This window comes from Cyprinus carpio, unplaced genomic scaffold (assembly GCF_018340385.1).
Source record: "Cyprinus carpio isolate SPL01 unplaced genomic scaffold, ASM1834038v1 S000006809, whole genome shotgun sequence".
NCBI classification, from domain to species: domain Eukaryota; kingdom Metazoa; phylum Chordata; class Actinopteri; order Cypriniformes; family Cyprinidae; genus Cyprinus; species Cyprinus carpio.
Genome location: NW_024879395.1, coordinates 1,537,026 through 1,553,537, shown reverse-complemented (window position 1 = coordinate 1,553,537; position 16,512 = coordinate 1,537,026). Strand labels below are relative to the sequence as shown.

Below are 16,512 nucleotides of genomic sequence, written 5' to 3'. Positions count from 1 at the left end.
AGCAGCTCAGTGATTTACTACAGGATCCAAACTGTCAGCTGAAGCTGAGGTGAGATGTGATGAAATAATATAAAATAAATCACATGAAGGATTTTTTTTTTTAAAGAAAACATATTTCACTAATACAGTAATCTGTTGTTAATGGTGATTTGTATTATAAGTTTTAATATAGGTTTTAAGCAGTAATTTCTAGATGTTTCTGTCATACCAAGTTTAGTATGAAACTGAATTTAATCCTGCTTCATCTTCCATTCTGCAGGTTTTTGGGTCCTGCTGCAGATGAAGCCTGTCAGTTTGTGACTGGAATTGTGGGTAAAAACCCATTACTCCTGAGAAAATTAAATTTGAGTGAACAGAAGCTAGGAGACAAACAAATGGATCAGATTGCTGCTCTACTGCAGGATAAACACTGTAAACTCAACACACTGATGTGAGTATTGAATACAACATTATTTTGATGTTATTTTCACTTCTTTTGTTTTAAAACTGTTGTTGTTCATTAAAGAAGGTTATGAGATAAACTGAATACTGTTTCCTGTCTTTGTTTTCTTTCTCTGTAGGGTGAATAATAACTGTATTACAGAAGAAGGTTGTGTTGCTCTGACTTCAGCATTTATTTCAAATCCTTCAAACCTGATAGAGCTGGATCTGAGTGGAAATAAACTAGGAAACACTGGAATTGAGAAAATCTGTCCTCTGTTGGAAAATACACAATGCAGATTAGAGAAACTGAAGTATGTATTTTCATTTATGTACATGTCTGCATGACGCACCTTTCATGTCTTTCCATGTTCCTGGACTCAGAGGTAGTGCCTAAGTAGCACCAAAATGAACCTGGTGGACATGTGGTACAGCTGTCACTGGTCCAAGTCGTAACTCTCAGAACATTCCGAGTTTACAAGTTGTAATTACGAGTTCAGGAGCACATGAGGGCTTTACTGTTGATAGTTTGCCATAGAAACACATAATTCAGAGTAGATTGTCACGTGTTCTCATCTCGGAATTACGACATGGCTCGAACACAGCATTAGACTAACAAGACACAGGTGCAAACAATCAGGAAGTAATGAGGGGGAACACACAAAACAGGGACAGAGGAAAATTACCATCTAAGTTCACAAAATCACAAAGATACAGAACACATTACAAAATGTCTTTTTGGTATATCAAATGATAAAAAATGTAGATGACTATGGAGAATAATTGTAATTTTAATTTGTTTTGTTTTTTTGACAGCTTACAACATTAAATTTTATATGAAATATTTAGAAATGTAAATAAAAACAGGTGATATCATTAAATCAATCTTTTTTTATATATAGACTTTCAGATTGTTGTATTACTGAAGAAGGATATAAAACTTTGACTTCATCTCTGAAGTCAAATTCACACCTGACAGAGCTGGATCTTAGAGGAAATGATCCCGGACAATCAGGAGTGGAGGGGCTCATTGATTTACAGCAGGGTGGATGCTGTAAATTAAAGACCATCAGGTGATAATTGTCTTCAAATATTTCAAAGAAGCCACAGACATGAAGTCACAGCTGTGCAACTATGTAGATGAGACAAATGGATAATTAAATTATGGTTTAAAATGACACAAAGTAGAACTTAAATTCAGTACCAGTAAATGACTGAATTTCATGAGTCTGGAACTTAAGTTTCTTACATTTTCTCAGATTAACTGGAGGCAGTTATCATAACTATGATACCAATACTACATTGGACCCATAAGGAGGATGAGAGCTGCAAATGACATCAAATTACAGCATGACTATCTAATCTAAGTTCTTCTACTTTCTTTAGGTTTATGAAATGTCCCGCTGCACAGGAAGCGTGTGAGTATCTTACTGAAGTGCTGGGTGTAAATCCATTAGTACTAAAAGAACTGGATCTGAGTAAAGATAAATTAGGAGACCTGGATGGGGAGAAACTCTCTGCTCTTTTGATGGACACTCATAGCAAACTGGAGAAAATTATGTGAGTGAACATGATTTATACATTAGAACATATCTGTTTAGTCATTACACAGGACTTCCAGTTATATTTGGAGCAGATATGAAGACCTGCTGATCTGATTTGTAATAAATAATGCTGTTTTTGTGTTCAGGCTGAATAATTGTGAGCTGACAGAGAAAAGTTCAATTCTAGCTACTGTTCTCTCCTCAAAAACCATCCTGAAAGAGATGGACCTGAACAATAGCCGTCTGCTGGACTCAGGAGTCAAAGAGATCTGTGAGGGACTGAAGAATCCTGTGTGTGAGCTGAAGATACTCAAGTGAGTACATTTCTCCATCAGCTGGTAATTGCAATATCTACATGTTGTCGGATATGTAAACATAACCACAATACTTCTGGCTGAACCCAGTAATGTTAACATGCTTATATGTTTACATAAGAATGACTGTCACCAACATTTTGGTCAGGCATACTGCTTCTGTCATCTCATCAATTTTGTGTGTCAGAGATGGCAATCAGGCAGCTGCTCCAAAGACAAATATATGTTGTTAACTGTTGTTTTCTGAAGAAAAAAAAAAAACCTGCATATTTTCAGTCAGACCATTTTGAAGATTTATTCCAAATGGACTTGGTTTCAAACCAGCATTTCATGTAATACAGTAAATTAATAATGTTTATTAAAACAAGCTATTTACAAAAGACAAACATATTACTTCTAGAATAGTACTATTGTATAAATGTCTTTTAAAGAAACACCTTAAAGTAATATGATTGTTTCAACCATACTGTAGGGCAATACTATACTAGGCACACCTGTTCAACATTTAGACATTTACATTTAGTCATTTTGCAGACGCTTTTATCCAAAGCAACTTGCAATTGGGGGATACATAAAGCGATTCTTCTTAAAGAGGCAAACATACACAGGAAGTGCTTGTTATACCAAGTTTTAGACATTGTTCAAATACAAGCTAGAAAAAGAAGGAATAAATAAAGATATATATATATATTTTTTTTTTTACGATGAAGCCAAGTAGTTTCAAAAGAGATGAGTTTTCAACTGTCGCTTGAAAATTGTCAGGGATTCAACAATCCGGATAGGGGTGGGAAGATCATTCCAGCAGCCAGGAATGGTGGACGAGAATGGTCTGGAAATTGATTTTGAGCCTCCCTGTGATGGTACCACCAGGTGTCGCTCACTAACGGATCTCAGATTCTGGAGGGGATGGAGATTTGTAATAGTGAGTGGAAGTAGGCAGGTGCTGAGCCTGTGGCTGTTCTATATGTAAGCATCAATGTCTTGAACTTGATGCAACCCGCAAACCGGTAGCAAGTTCCGCTGCATTCTGAATCATATGTAGAGGTCTGATTGTGTTTGATGGAAGTCCAGCCAGAAGAGCATTGCAATAGTCCAGCCTAGAAATGACAAGGGCCTGGACAATAAGTTGTGCAGCATGCTCCCTTAGAAAGGGCCTGATCTTTCTGATGATGTGCAATGCAAACCCTGCAAGATCGAGCAGTCTTTGCAATGTGGTCTTTGAAGGTCAGCTGTTCATCAAAGGTTACACCAAGATTTTCTGACCGAAGTTGATGGGGAAATTGAAGAAGAGCCTTGCTGGATGGAGAAATCATACTGTAGAGTTGGAGTGGCAAGGAAACCAAGAAGCTCAGTCTTTGCCAGGTTGAGCATCCAGTTTGTTGTTCTGAGAAAGAAACAATGATACCTGGTTGAAAACAACTCTTTCAAGGGTTTTCACTATGAATGGAAGGAGAGAGACAGGTCTGCAGCTATCTGTAAGCAAAGTGTTAATGTAGGTTTTTTGAGCAGTGAGGTTATTTGAGCCTGCTTGAATGCAGTGGGGAAGGTGCCTGTGAGGAGAGATGTGTTGATGATGTGTGTGAGTGCATGAAAAAGTGTAGAAGAGATTGCTTGGAGGAGGTGACATTAACGTAAATATCTAATCAGCCAAACAATAGCAGCAACTCAATAAATTTTGCCATGTAGACATGGTCAAAACTATATGCTGTAATTCAAACTGAGCATCGGAATGGAGAAGAAAGGTAATTTAAGTGACTAAGGTGGCATAGTTGTTGGTGCCAGACAGGTCTGAGCATTTTAGAAACTGCTGATCTTCTAGGATTTTCATGATTAAAAAAAGCAGAACATGTCCAGTGACTGGCAGTTCTGTTGCAGTTTATTGATGTCAGATGTCAGAGGAGAATGGCCAAACTGGTTCAAGCTCATAGAAAGGCAACAGCAACCTGATCTTCCAGTAGAAGATTGGTAAAGGTTGTCTGGTGTGAAGAGTCCCAATTTCTGTTGAAACGTTCAGATGTTAGCGTCAGAATATGGTGTGAGCAACATGAAAGCATGGATCCATCCAGCCTTGTTTCAGTTGTTCAGGCTGGAGTGGTGGTGGTGCAGTGCTGTGGGAAATATTTTCTTGCCACACTTTGGGCCCCTTAATACAATAGGGCCTTTTGCACCGCTTTAGTTCCAGAACTAAATGTACAGTACTACAAGTACTGATACAATTTTGTGTGAACTATTTCCCAGTACCATTTATGACAGCGATGTCGTTTGTGCGTGGCGTTCAACAACGAAAACAAAGAAGAATAACGGTAATAACAGGAGGGACGCTGTGATCGGAGCTGTGTTTTTATTATGTCTCGCAGGTTTCACAATAATGGACATAGAATGTTGACGTGTACGTAAAGCGATTGAAAGAACGGAAAGGAGGACTAAGAATCTTCAACGACAACTGGCAGTCCTACATTTGCTACAAGTGCCTGCACTTCAGCATCCGTATATTTTTCACTGTTCGTCATACTTGCGCAATTAGTTGACACAATGTTTACAGTATGTTACACAGCGTTTTAAATCATGGCGGGTGAGGGCATTTTCGAACGTGTCTGGCCAATCAATGTATACCTACGTCATACTTAATACCACTTGTACTGGTTAGACCCTGCTCCGGAGTAGGAGCTATTTTGGTTCTCGAAAAAAGGCAGTCCGGTACTAAAATTGCACCTACAGGTGCACTCAATAAACTAGAATGTCATGAAAAAAGTTCATTTATTTCAGTAATTCAACTCAAATTTTGGAAACTCATGTATTAAATAAATTCAATGCACACAGACTGAAGTAGTTTAATTTGAATGGTTTTGACTCACATTTAACAAAAAAAAAAAAAAAAAAAAAAAAAAAAAACACCATTTCACTATCTCAACAAATTAGAATAGGGTGACATGCCAATCAGCTAATCAACTCAAAACCCCTGCCAATGGTTTCCTGAACCTTCAAAATGGTCTCTCAGTTTGGTTCACTAGGCCACAAAATCATGGGGATGACTGCTGATCTGACAGTCTGACACCCAGAAGACAATCATTGACACCCTTCACAAGGAGGGTAAGCCACAAACATTCATTGCCAAAGAAGCTGGCTGGTTACAGAGTGCTGTATCCAAGCATGTTTACAGAAAGTTGAGTGGAAGGAAAAAGTGTGGGAAAAAAGATGCATAACCAACCGAGAGAACCGCAGCCTTATGAGGATTGTCAAGCAAAATAGATTCAAGAATTTGAGTGAACTTCACAAGGAATGAACTGAGGCAGGGGGTCAAGGCATCAAGAGCCACCACACAGAGACATGTCAAGGTATTTGCTGAACCACAGGACAACGTCAGAGGCGTCTTACCTGAGCTAAGGAGAAGAAGAACTGGGACTGTTGCCCAGTGATCCAAAGTCCTCTTTTCAGATGAGAGCAAGTTTTGTATTTCATTTAGAAACCAAGGTCCTAGAGTCTGGAGGAATGGTGGAGAAGCTCATAGCCCAAGTTGCTTCAAGTCCAGTGTTACATTTCCACAGTCTGTGATGATTTGGGGTGCAATGTCATCTGCTGGTGTTGGTCCATTGTGTTTTTTGAAAACAAAAGTCACTGCACCCGTTAAACAAGAAATTTTGGAGTACTTCATGCTTCCTTCTGCTGACAAGCTTTTTGAAGATGCTAATTTCATTTTTACAGAAGGATTTGGCTCCTGCCCCACACTGACAAAAAGTACCAAAAGTTTGGGTAAATGACCATGGGTGTTGGTGTGCTTGATTGGCCAGCAAACTCACCAGACCTGAACCCCAGAGAGAATATACTGTGTGTGAGCTGGAGATACTCAAGTGAATACATTTCACAAGCAGCTGCCCTCAACAACAGTAGACCTGTCATATTAAATACTTTATTGGCTTTGTACAATATGTAAACATAACAGCAATATTTTTTTTTGCTGAACTCACTAATGCCTTTTGTTACATACATGTTTGTTTACATATGAATGAATGCCACCATCATTTTGTCCAATTGTGCTGCTTCTGTCATTTTGTCTGCTCTCGGTGTTGGAGACAGCAATCAGGCAGTTGCTCCACACACAGAGCAGACAGCAACAGGTAAAGATAACATATTTCTCTGGACTAATAGGGTTTTCAGTCAGAAAGTTTTGAAGGACTTGTTTACAAAGCCACACTCCATGTATTCTGTCCTGGCAATGTTGTTCTGAACAAGGTGCTGAAAGATAGCTAACAGAAATAAAGCTCCGTCACACGTTCTTCTTTGTAAGCGATGAATACTTTACTTGATACAACTGTAAAACTAAGAGAAAAACACAAAATATACAAATTACAAATGGATTCTATTTTGAAATATTATTTACACTTTCACATTCATAAACATACACTTTTTCTTATGAAATTTATAACTTACGGCCATGCTCCAAGGAATAGATGTTAAAAAATGATGTGCATCTGAAACGTAGATCAGAGAAAACAAGTCTCTTCTTCTACTACTTTACATACATCCAGTTGCATTCTGTCATAATATTTTTTTTTTGCCACTAAATACACCATAATTGTTATTCTTACATTTAGGTAGAACCTCAAAAAATTAGGTGCATGATGCCACAGATTTTATTATTATTATTATTATTATTATTTATTATTATTATTATTATTATTATTATTATTATTATTATTATTGTGAAGTAAACCAAACAAATAGTGCTTCTATGGCTTTGTACTAACATAAAGAAAACTTGGCTGAAAGACACCCAGCGCATCTGCACAAGAGAGAGATAGAAAAACTTTTGTTCTTAAATTGTGTTTTGCTGTTTTTGTATTATTTTCATTTTGCACTGTTTTAATTGTGCATGGCAATGCAGTTATTTTGGCAATACAAATGTAAAAAACATATCGCAATAATAAAAAGACTGTATTGTTAATTTTATGTCAAATTGCACAGGGAATACAAACACTCAACTCTGCATGCAGACCTATAATAAAACTGTCCTGAGACTCGGAGGTGTGGAAAACACCGGATCACAAACTGATTGCCTTAACAAAGTGCACGATTCCTTTGAAACACGCAGCGGAAACAGACTTGAAGAAAATAGTAAGCCTAAAGCCCAATTTTTACTTCTGCGTCGTACCTACGCCGTAGCTACACCGTAGGCTATGTGCAAGTTATATAAAATGCTGGGTTGAAAACAACCCAATTTGGGTTATTTTGGCAACCCAGCACTGGCTCAAAAAGGGATGAACCCAACGCTGGGTTATTTTAAACCCAACTAGTTGGGTTATTATCTTTAACCCAGCATGCTGGGTTGCTTTTTTTATGGTTTCAAATTACTACATTGCTAGTTTAAGGATCCACCCACCGGCCCAAAAAAGCGGAATCCAGTGGCCTGGTCGAAGGTATAATGCGTATTTGGTCTTTTACTTGCGCTTCTGAATTTATCAGGAATTGTTTGAATTTTAGTCTAGCTCCGTGTTCAATCTGACTCCAAGTTCATGTGATCATTAAATTTAGGCAATGTTTCTAGTTAAAAAAACTGATCACAAATATCGATTGTTTATTAAATTTAGATAGTTGATTATTCCAGACTCACTATACTTTAAATTATCCTTTCACTGGGAACCTAATGTCTCTTTTAAGTCTCATGCTAGCTTCACGGGGATCTTATGATCACTAAAAACTCGCCAGTCTGATGTTAGTCAGAGGATGTAGGTAGACTAATACATGTTTCGGCTGCCGCCTGCTGCTTGCTTATGACAAAAGTGTAGTTCACTTAGTGCTTTCCCGCACAACTTGCTAATACCAGTGATAGACATAAATCAGAAGGTCTCCGATGATGTGCCTACTGCTCCTATCATTCTCGAGCCTCAGTTTGACCTATCCTGGCCGTAGATTTGTGGTAACAAAAGCCTCCTCACAGTTTACTAGTCATAATGATTTCAGGAGAGTTTAGGATAAATCAAATATAACAATTTATTATTATCAGTCAGGTAAAATTGTATCATGTCAATTACATAATGAAAAACAATTAGAAGCCAATTCAGAAAGGATAGTGTAATTGTTAATCACATTGTAGGCGTATTACAAACTTTGCTCCTGTACATAGACACTGTAGCCATATGGGGAACGACCCACTGATCCACGCAGGAGACGAACAAATTTAACATAGTCACACATTTAACAGTTCTCCTAATTTAAGAAACATGGTCTAAAATGCATAGCAAAGCACTCAGGTGTTTTAGAGAATAAACTTAACTAGCCAATGTGCACATGTAGTAGCACAAACAACTATACAGTGTGCTCTATAGGCACAATGTGTTTAACACAATTACATTTTTGAATAAATAATAGTATACCTGACTTCAGGAAGATACATAGTAAGGAGCATATGAAATACACTCCACACTACGGGCTGATCTGAGTATTTATTGGCCCTGTAGTGTTTTGTCGTTTTGTTTTGTTACTTAGATTAGACAACAAAGAAATCTTCAAATCAGTTGTAAAAACATAAAAGTCCTTTTGGTTCATTAGGTTACCATGGTCACATCAGGGTCACACCTGGCTGGAGATAAACATTCTCACAGACCCCTAAAGGGGGATACACACCCTTCTCAGCAGAACACAATTCTACAAAAGTTCTTAATCTTTCTTATAATACAAGTGACTACTTTGAAATTGAGACCATTTTACCAATCGCACAGAGACCTTTAAAATGATACCAAACATGAAGTGGAAAAAACAAACATATTCACAAGTTAACCATGGCATATGGATATTCTTGCTTTTGGGGGAGAAGAGTGAGAGTCAGAGGCAGGGAGGGGAGAGGAGAGAGAGGGAGGGGGTCATAAATGAGCAAGGAGATAGATGTTGTTTACTCTCCTTAAAGATCTCTTTTCCAGATCAGTTTTATTGTTTAATTGCATGACAGCATGGTATCCGTTTTCTGTGAGTTCCTGAGTTTTGGCTTGAGGAGTTAATTTCATAAGGAAATAATTTCACTCCTTTCACTAGGCTAAGATGAACCCAAATTGAGCTAGGCATTAAACCTACAAATCTTGTTCATATTAAAATCACTTTTACACACAAATAATAACTATCAAAAGTAACATGCGTGTAAGAAGAAATGCAGAAAATTATGGCATTAACAGCTACAGAGTTTATAAATAAAGCATTGAACATTTGTTGAATATAACTTTTAAGATCAAATTAGACTTTTTTGGTAAATTTTATATATTGTATAAAAATAAACAAAAACACTATTATATAATAATTGTACAATTAGTTAAGTTCTTTACAAACTATTCTGGCATGACAGTACACAAAATAAACCACAACATTAACACTGATATTATAACATTTAACAGACACGTGTGTGTGTGTGTGTGTGTGTGTGTGTGTGTGTGTGTGTGTGTGTGAAAGAATGTGAGCATGTGTATGAATGACAGAGTGTAAACTCCATTTCTACTAAACAACACAGAACAACCATTTAACATTTTATTTTTACAAATGATACACTTACAGTTAGATTCATAGTCAAACATATAATTTAAGATTTATTCATATATAAATTACTTATACAATAACTCTGTATTTATGAGGCTTGAATATACCGATTAACTAGACTCTCAATGGATTAACAAAAAATTATAGAAAATTAGAAATAGAAAATTAAAAATATATTAATTTGTGTTGTAAAGACAGACAAAAGTCTTATCGGTTTGGAATGACATGAGGGCAAATAAATGATTGTTTGTGTGAACTATTCCTTTAAGAAAGGAAGACCAAGAATAATGACTCTCCAAATCAGACAACTCCAAAGTTGGTTTGAGTCCTGCAATGAAAAACACAGACATCAATGGTTTTCATGAAATATTAGCATGTAATCACACTGTTGTTGCGTCAAAATGTGAAGTAAACAGGCAGGAGACAACAGAAACATTTATTTTCTAAAAATAACTTACAGAAATCTCAATAGAATGATGCTCTCCGCTTATGTCTCTTATGTCTCTGGCTTTCAACATCTACAAAAACAAAACTAGCTTATGTCTCTTATGTCTCTGGCTTTTGATAACATGAAACTATGAAGTTCACTTGCCTTAAACTGTCTTTCCCTCTTTTCTAAAGAAGCTGAGAAAATCGCCTCCTCAGATGAGCAGGATTCTGTGTCCTTAACTCCAAAGTTAGCTTGAGTTCTGCAAAGAAAAAAGGGACAACAATGGTTTAAATAAAATATGAACATGTAATTATACTGTTGTTGCATCAAAATGTGAAGTAAACAGGCAGGACATAACAGAAACATTTAAAATAACTCACAGCAGTCTCAAAAAAATTAAGCTATCTTGTCTCTGGCTTTCAACATCTATAAAAATAAACATTCTTTTAGTCTTAGTAAAAAAAATGATAACATGATGGAATTATGAAGTTTACTTGCCTTAAACCAGGGATCCTCAAATCTGGCCCACAAGATCCACTTCCCTGCAGAGTTTAGCTCGAACCCTAATCAAACACACCTGGGCATGCTAATCAATGTCTTCAGGATCATCAGAAAATCTGAGGTAGGTGAGTTTGATCAGGGTTAGAGCTAATCTCTGCAGTGTATTGGCCCTCCAGGGCGAAATTTGAAGAACCCTGCCTTAAACCCATCTTTCCCTCTCTTCTGAAGAAGCTGAGAAAACCACCTCCTTCTCACAAAAGCAGGCTTCTGTGTAACATCAGTTAACTCCCGGAGTAGGCACAATTAATACTCAAGATAGAAGGGTTTGAGTTATTTAATTAAAAACATTACTTTCAACAATTACCACTTCAACAGCCTCGAAATAATTATGCTAGTCTTTATTACATAACGCTGTTTCCTTTAGGAAACTAGCGTTTCATTCAGTTTAACCATGAAAAATAAGATAACAAATTAACATGAGTGTAACCGTAACCATAACCGTCTATTAACACCTCAAAAAGTGCAGATATTGAAAAATCTTATGTAAATATGACATAAGACACTCACGGTCGTTATATTAAAAGTAACGTTAACGTTAACTCTTCCGTTCAGTAAAAGAGGCCGTTACGACCTCTGTTTCTGAGGCAAAAACAATGAATGATAACTTTTACATTTTGAATCTTTACTTACCATAATGTCTTTCACTTGCTTCTCGCTTCTTTCATGCTGAGGAAATGGCGGCTGCTCGTACTGGAGACGTCCAGTTTTAACGTGACGTGCGTGCTCTCTTTCACGTCCGCGTTCCCAACCCAGCGCCTCTGGGTTATGATCAAGACCAACTTTCAGCCCCTTAATTGGGTTAAAACAACCCAGCATCCTACCTAGTGGTCTCAACCCAGCAATTGTGTTGAAAAAAAAAAAAAAACAACCCAGCATTTTTAGAGTGCAGGAGCAGATTTGGTAGTGCTGGGGGTGGTGTGTGGTCACAAATGGTATTTAATGCCTGAAGTAATGCATAATTCACACATTAATTTATGGATTAATTCATGGTAATTTGTGTACCCTTACCGTAAAGTGTTACCCAATATTTGAATACGGCAACATAATATTTCCATGAATAAATCTCTGACAGAGACCCCTCCCCTTTCAGCCAATTATTGTGTGCATAGTTAGTAAAGCATGCTGACACCATCCATAGCAACGAGGTCAACCCCACCTTTGCTCTTAGTTTAAGACTTCTCTCTATTCCTTGGTAAAAGTTTGTCCCAGCAGCTTTTTGAATAGGTTTTTAAAACTCTTAGCTAAAAACTTTTACTGCTATTTCGGAGATCTCTTAGTGGTAAGATAAAATGTTTTGTGAATATTTTTACAAAATTGTAAGAATTTTTCCCATACATGTGTCATATATCACTGAAAATGGGAGAATCTCAGCTTTAATGGCACATAGTTGGAATAATTATTTTTCAAATGTGTTGCAGTTTTTAAATATAAGCTTTTCTTCAATTTTTTTTTTACATTTTTCTTTAAATTGGAATCAGTTTAAGTTCAAATTAATCAGGTAATAGCTGATTAATAACCTCACTCACAGAATAAATGATGACTGAATAAAACTAAAAGCTGTGTTCCTGCATATCTGTTATCCGTTTATCTGCATAGATGGTCATTTATTCAGCTGTAGTGTAATGTAGTCATATTTTGCGATTTATTCACTAATTAAATCATTTTAACCACATTTAATTGTAATTCATGGATTTATTTTCTGTAGACTTTCAGACTGCAGTATCACTGAAGAAGGTTATAAAGCTCTGGCTTCAGCTCTGAGATCAAACCCTTCACACCTGATAGAGCTGGATCTCAGAGGAAATGATCCTGGACAATCAGGAGTGAAGGAGCTTGATGATTTACTACAGGATCCAGACTGTCAGCTGAAGACACTGAGGTGAGTGTTCTTAAAATAATAGTATTAAAAAAGTTTCAAATTAAATAGAAATAAACTGTTAAAAAGACAATTGTAAGAGCTATAAAATGACTAAAGGCTTTTCACAAGCTTGTGAAAATAAATCACTGTATGGTAGATAATATCAATGTACTTCTACTGTGTCCAGGTTGTTACAAAGTCCTGATGGAGAAGAAGCCTGTAAATATCTGACTGAAGTTCTTCACATTAAAAACCCGTTACTCCTGAGAGAACTGAATCTGAGTGAACGTGAACTAGGAGACACACGAGTGAATCAGATCACTGCTCTACTGCAGGATAAACACTGTAAACTCAACGCACTGATGTAAGTATTTCTTCACATTAAAATTGTTGATGTACAGTATGTTATAGAATTCAGGTGATCAAAAACACAGTAATTCTCAGTAATCACTAAATGTTAGCATGTGTAATGAAGGCCAGCGAGTAGGTGCTGTGCAGGTAAACCTCACTCCCCTGATCTCAAGAGACGCACTAGTGACTGATGCTAATGGCTGCACTCATTAGCCTCCTTGTTAGTGCGTCTGCCTCCCTCGCCGGAGACCAGGGTTTGAGGCCCACTCAGAGCAAGGATGGGGTGTGGCGGGAGAGCGAGAGGGGTTACATATGCATGCACGTTGTGTTTTTTAATTAATGATGTACTGTTTAATATTTTAGTGTGCGTAAGTGTGGTCTAACAGAGGAAAGCTGTTCAGATCTTGCTACAGTCCTGATATCAAACCGCAGTCTGAAAGAGCTTGACATGAGCAACAATAATCTGCAGGATTCAGGAATAAAGAAACTCCAGAACGGATTAGAAAATACAAATTGCACTTTGCAGAAACTCAGGTGAGTTCAATGAACGGATATTAAATTTTAATAATAATATAGTTTTTGTATAGTGATTATCCACAGGGCAACTTTTTGAGCAATGTTGCCAAGTAATGTTGTTTGGGCACTTTCCCATTGAGAATGGGCAACAAATCTCTGTGTGGATAATTAGATCAGTGTGGTGGCCCGTTGCATCATTGCCCAGCAATATTTCTCAGAAAGTTGCCTTGTGTATCATAACCTTTAGTTTTTTTGTTTGTTTGTTTGTTTGTTTCTCAAATGTTTTATAAAATAATGTTAAATATCTGGTTTAAGGTTTTATCTTACAGTTTTATTAAGAATTATTTTTACTCTCAAAGTTTAAACTTGATTTTCTTAAAAATAGTGTACATACTGTATATGTTAATCACACATCACTGTAGCACAATTTGTGCTGAATGTAGTGTAATGAGACCTTTGCTGTTAACCCTTTCACATGCAATTTTAAAATATTCTAGCTGACCCTCCAGCATCACCTTATTATATCCATGGTGACGCATCATTTGTCATATGACACACTACAGCCACAGTAGTGCTGTATGACAGATTTTCAGATCAGTTCTGTTTAGTTTTTCCTTTTTTATTCAAAATATTCACAAATTTTAACTATGCTAATTATCTCGTTTACAAACCTTTATAATGATCTTGTTAGTTGTTTTATAAAGCATTATGGGCGCTGCTATATTAGTTTGTGTTGCAATATTTATATTTACACAATTAATAATGCTGTGAAAGTGCCCCTATATTACAAAATGTCAAATGCAGTTTATTCAAATCTCTTTACTGTAGACTTTCAGACTGCAGTGTCACTGAAGAAGGTTATAAAGCTCTGGCTTCAGCTCTGAGATCAAACCCTTCAAACCTGATAGAGCTGGATCTCACAGGAAATGATCCTGGACAATCAGGAGTGAAGCAGCTCAATGATTTAAAACAGGATCCAAACTATTCACTGAAAACTCTAAGGTGAGCCACGATTAAATGATACAATGACATGCTGTTGCATTAATACACCTTACTATTTCACTAATGCAGTCTGTTGCATTAAAGTAAATTCAAGATAAACAATTTCTCATTTCCCATCAGAATCAGATGCTATTTTTATTACACCAAGTTTAGTTGAATTGAATCCTGCTTCATCTTCTCTTCTGCAGGTTTTTGAGTCCTGCTGCAGATGAAGCCTGTCAGTATGTGAATAGAGTTCTGGGTGAAAACCTGTTACTCCTGAGAAAACTGAATCTGAGTGAACTTAAACTAAAACATTATGGATTAATGAAACTTGCTACAGTACTGCAGGACAAACACTGTAAACTCAACACACTGATGTAAGTTTTATCATTATTATGACAATTTTAATACTTATGAACTTGCTCGTGGATGTTTTATATATTGTTTACCAGAGAGTGTTGACTTATAACTATTGGTAAATATTTAGTTCAAACTGTAACTGTTGTTATTGTTAATGGTGTAACTGTTTTCTCTCAATGCAGTCTGAATAACACCGATATCACAGAAGAAGATTGTCGTGTTCTGTCTGAAGCTTTAAATTCCAACCCTTCAAATCTGACAGAACTGAATCTGAGTGGAACTAAACTCAGAAACTCAGGAATGAAGATCTTCTCAACTCTGTTTAAGAATGAACAGTGTAGACTGAAAACGCTGAAGTAAGTATTTTAGTCAATTTGTAAAACAAAGACCAACTACTAAAAATACTTTGTTATAAAAATTCTCATATTGGTGGACTAAAGTAGTAATAGCCAAATCTACTAGTTGCATAATTATATGTATACTGTAGCTTATTTGTTTACTTTCTTATACAGGTTTAATTGCATCAGTATTACAGAAGAAGGTTGTGCCGCTCTGGCGTTAGCATTTAATTCAAACACTTCAAACCTGATAGAGCTGGATCTGAGTGGAAATAGACTCGGAAACTCTGGAGTGACTGAAATCTCCACTCTTCTGGGAAATACTCAGTGCACATTGCAGATACTCAGGTTTGAATTTGTGCATTTAAACATGAACAGAAATTTTTTGTCAGCAATATCACTTTTGTATGTAAACAAGTTAGTACGCAAATTTTTGGAGAGCTGAGAATTATAAATATTGTAACCTGAAAATTAAAACTTGTTTTTACAAAATGAATAACAACATTTGAGACTTTATTTTGTTGCTGTTATTATTTTCTCTAGACTTTCAGACTGTAGTATCACTGAAGAAGGTTATAAAGCTCTGGCTTCAGCTCTGAGATCAAACCCTTCACACCTGATAGAGCTGGATCTCACAGGAAATGATCCTGGACAATCTGGAGTGAAGGAGCTCAATGATTTACTACAGGATCCAAACTGTCAACTGAAGACACTGAGGTGAGACCTGATTAAATAATGCAAAATAAATTATTTGGCAAGTTAATTATTTGTAGAAATTTTATTTCTGTAATAAAGTAACTGACAGTTTAATTAAAGACTGTTCTCTGAGCTCTTAAATCTCAAGTTTAGTTTAACCCTTTTGCGTTGTTGGGGATATTTTCATCCACTAGGGGGTAAAGTTGAGTCTTATTTTGGCCACAACTTTCCCTGTGTTTCAGCAAATAGTGATGGGAAGTTCGGTTCTTTTCCGCGAACCGGTTGTTTCGGACGGTTCGATTCAATGTTGAAAAAACCGGTTCACCAGTTCTTTTATGCTCGACGTAATGATGTCATTGGCGAAATGGTCATGGACGTAAAAGTCTATCAAACATTCAAAATATAAAGTCAGTAATCATAACTTTAGTCAGTTAAAAACCTCATAATCATGAAAAGTTTACATTAAGTTTTGCAACAATGCACCCAAATACAGTAACAGCAATAATGTGCATACGAGGATTTAAGTCTTGAAGATAAAGTAAATAAATTAGGTGTCATCAGCGCAGAAACCATGATCCACTTACTATACATAATCCATTGCGATTTATTTGTTATTAAATAA

General features: G+C 36.5%; 1 pseudogene; it reads left to right on the top strand.

Annotated features, from left to right (window-relative positions):
* LOC122144958 overlaps positions 1-16,512 on the top strand; it is a 100,052-nt pseudogene continuing 83,540 nt past the window's right edge.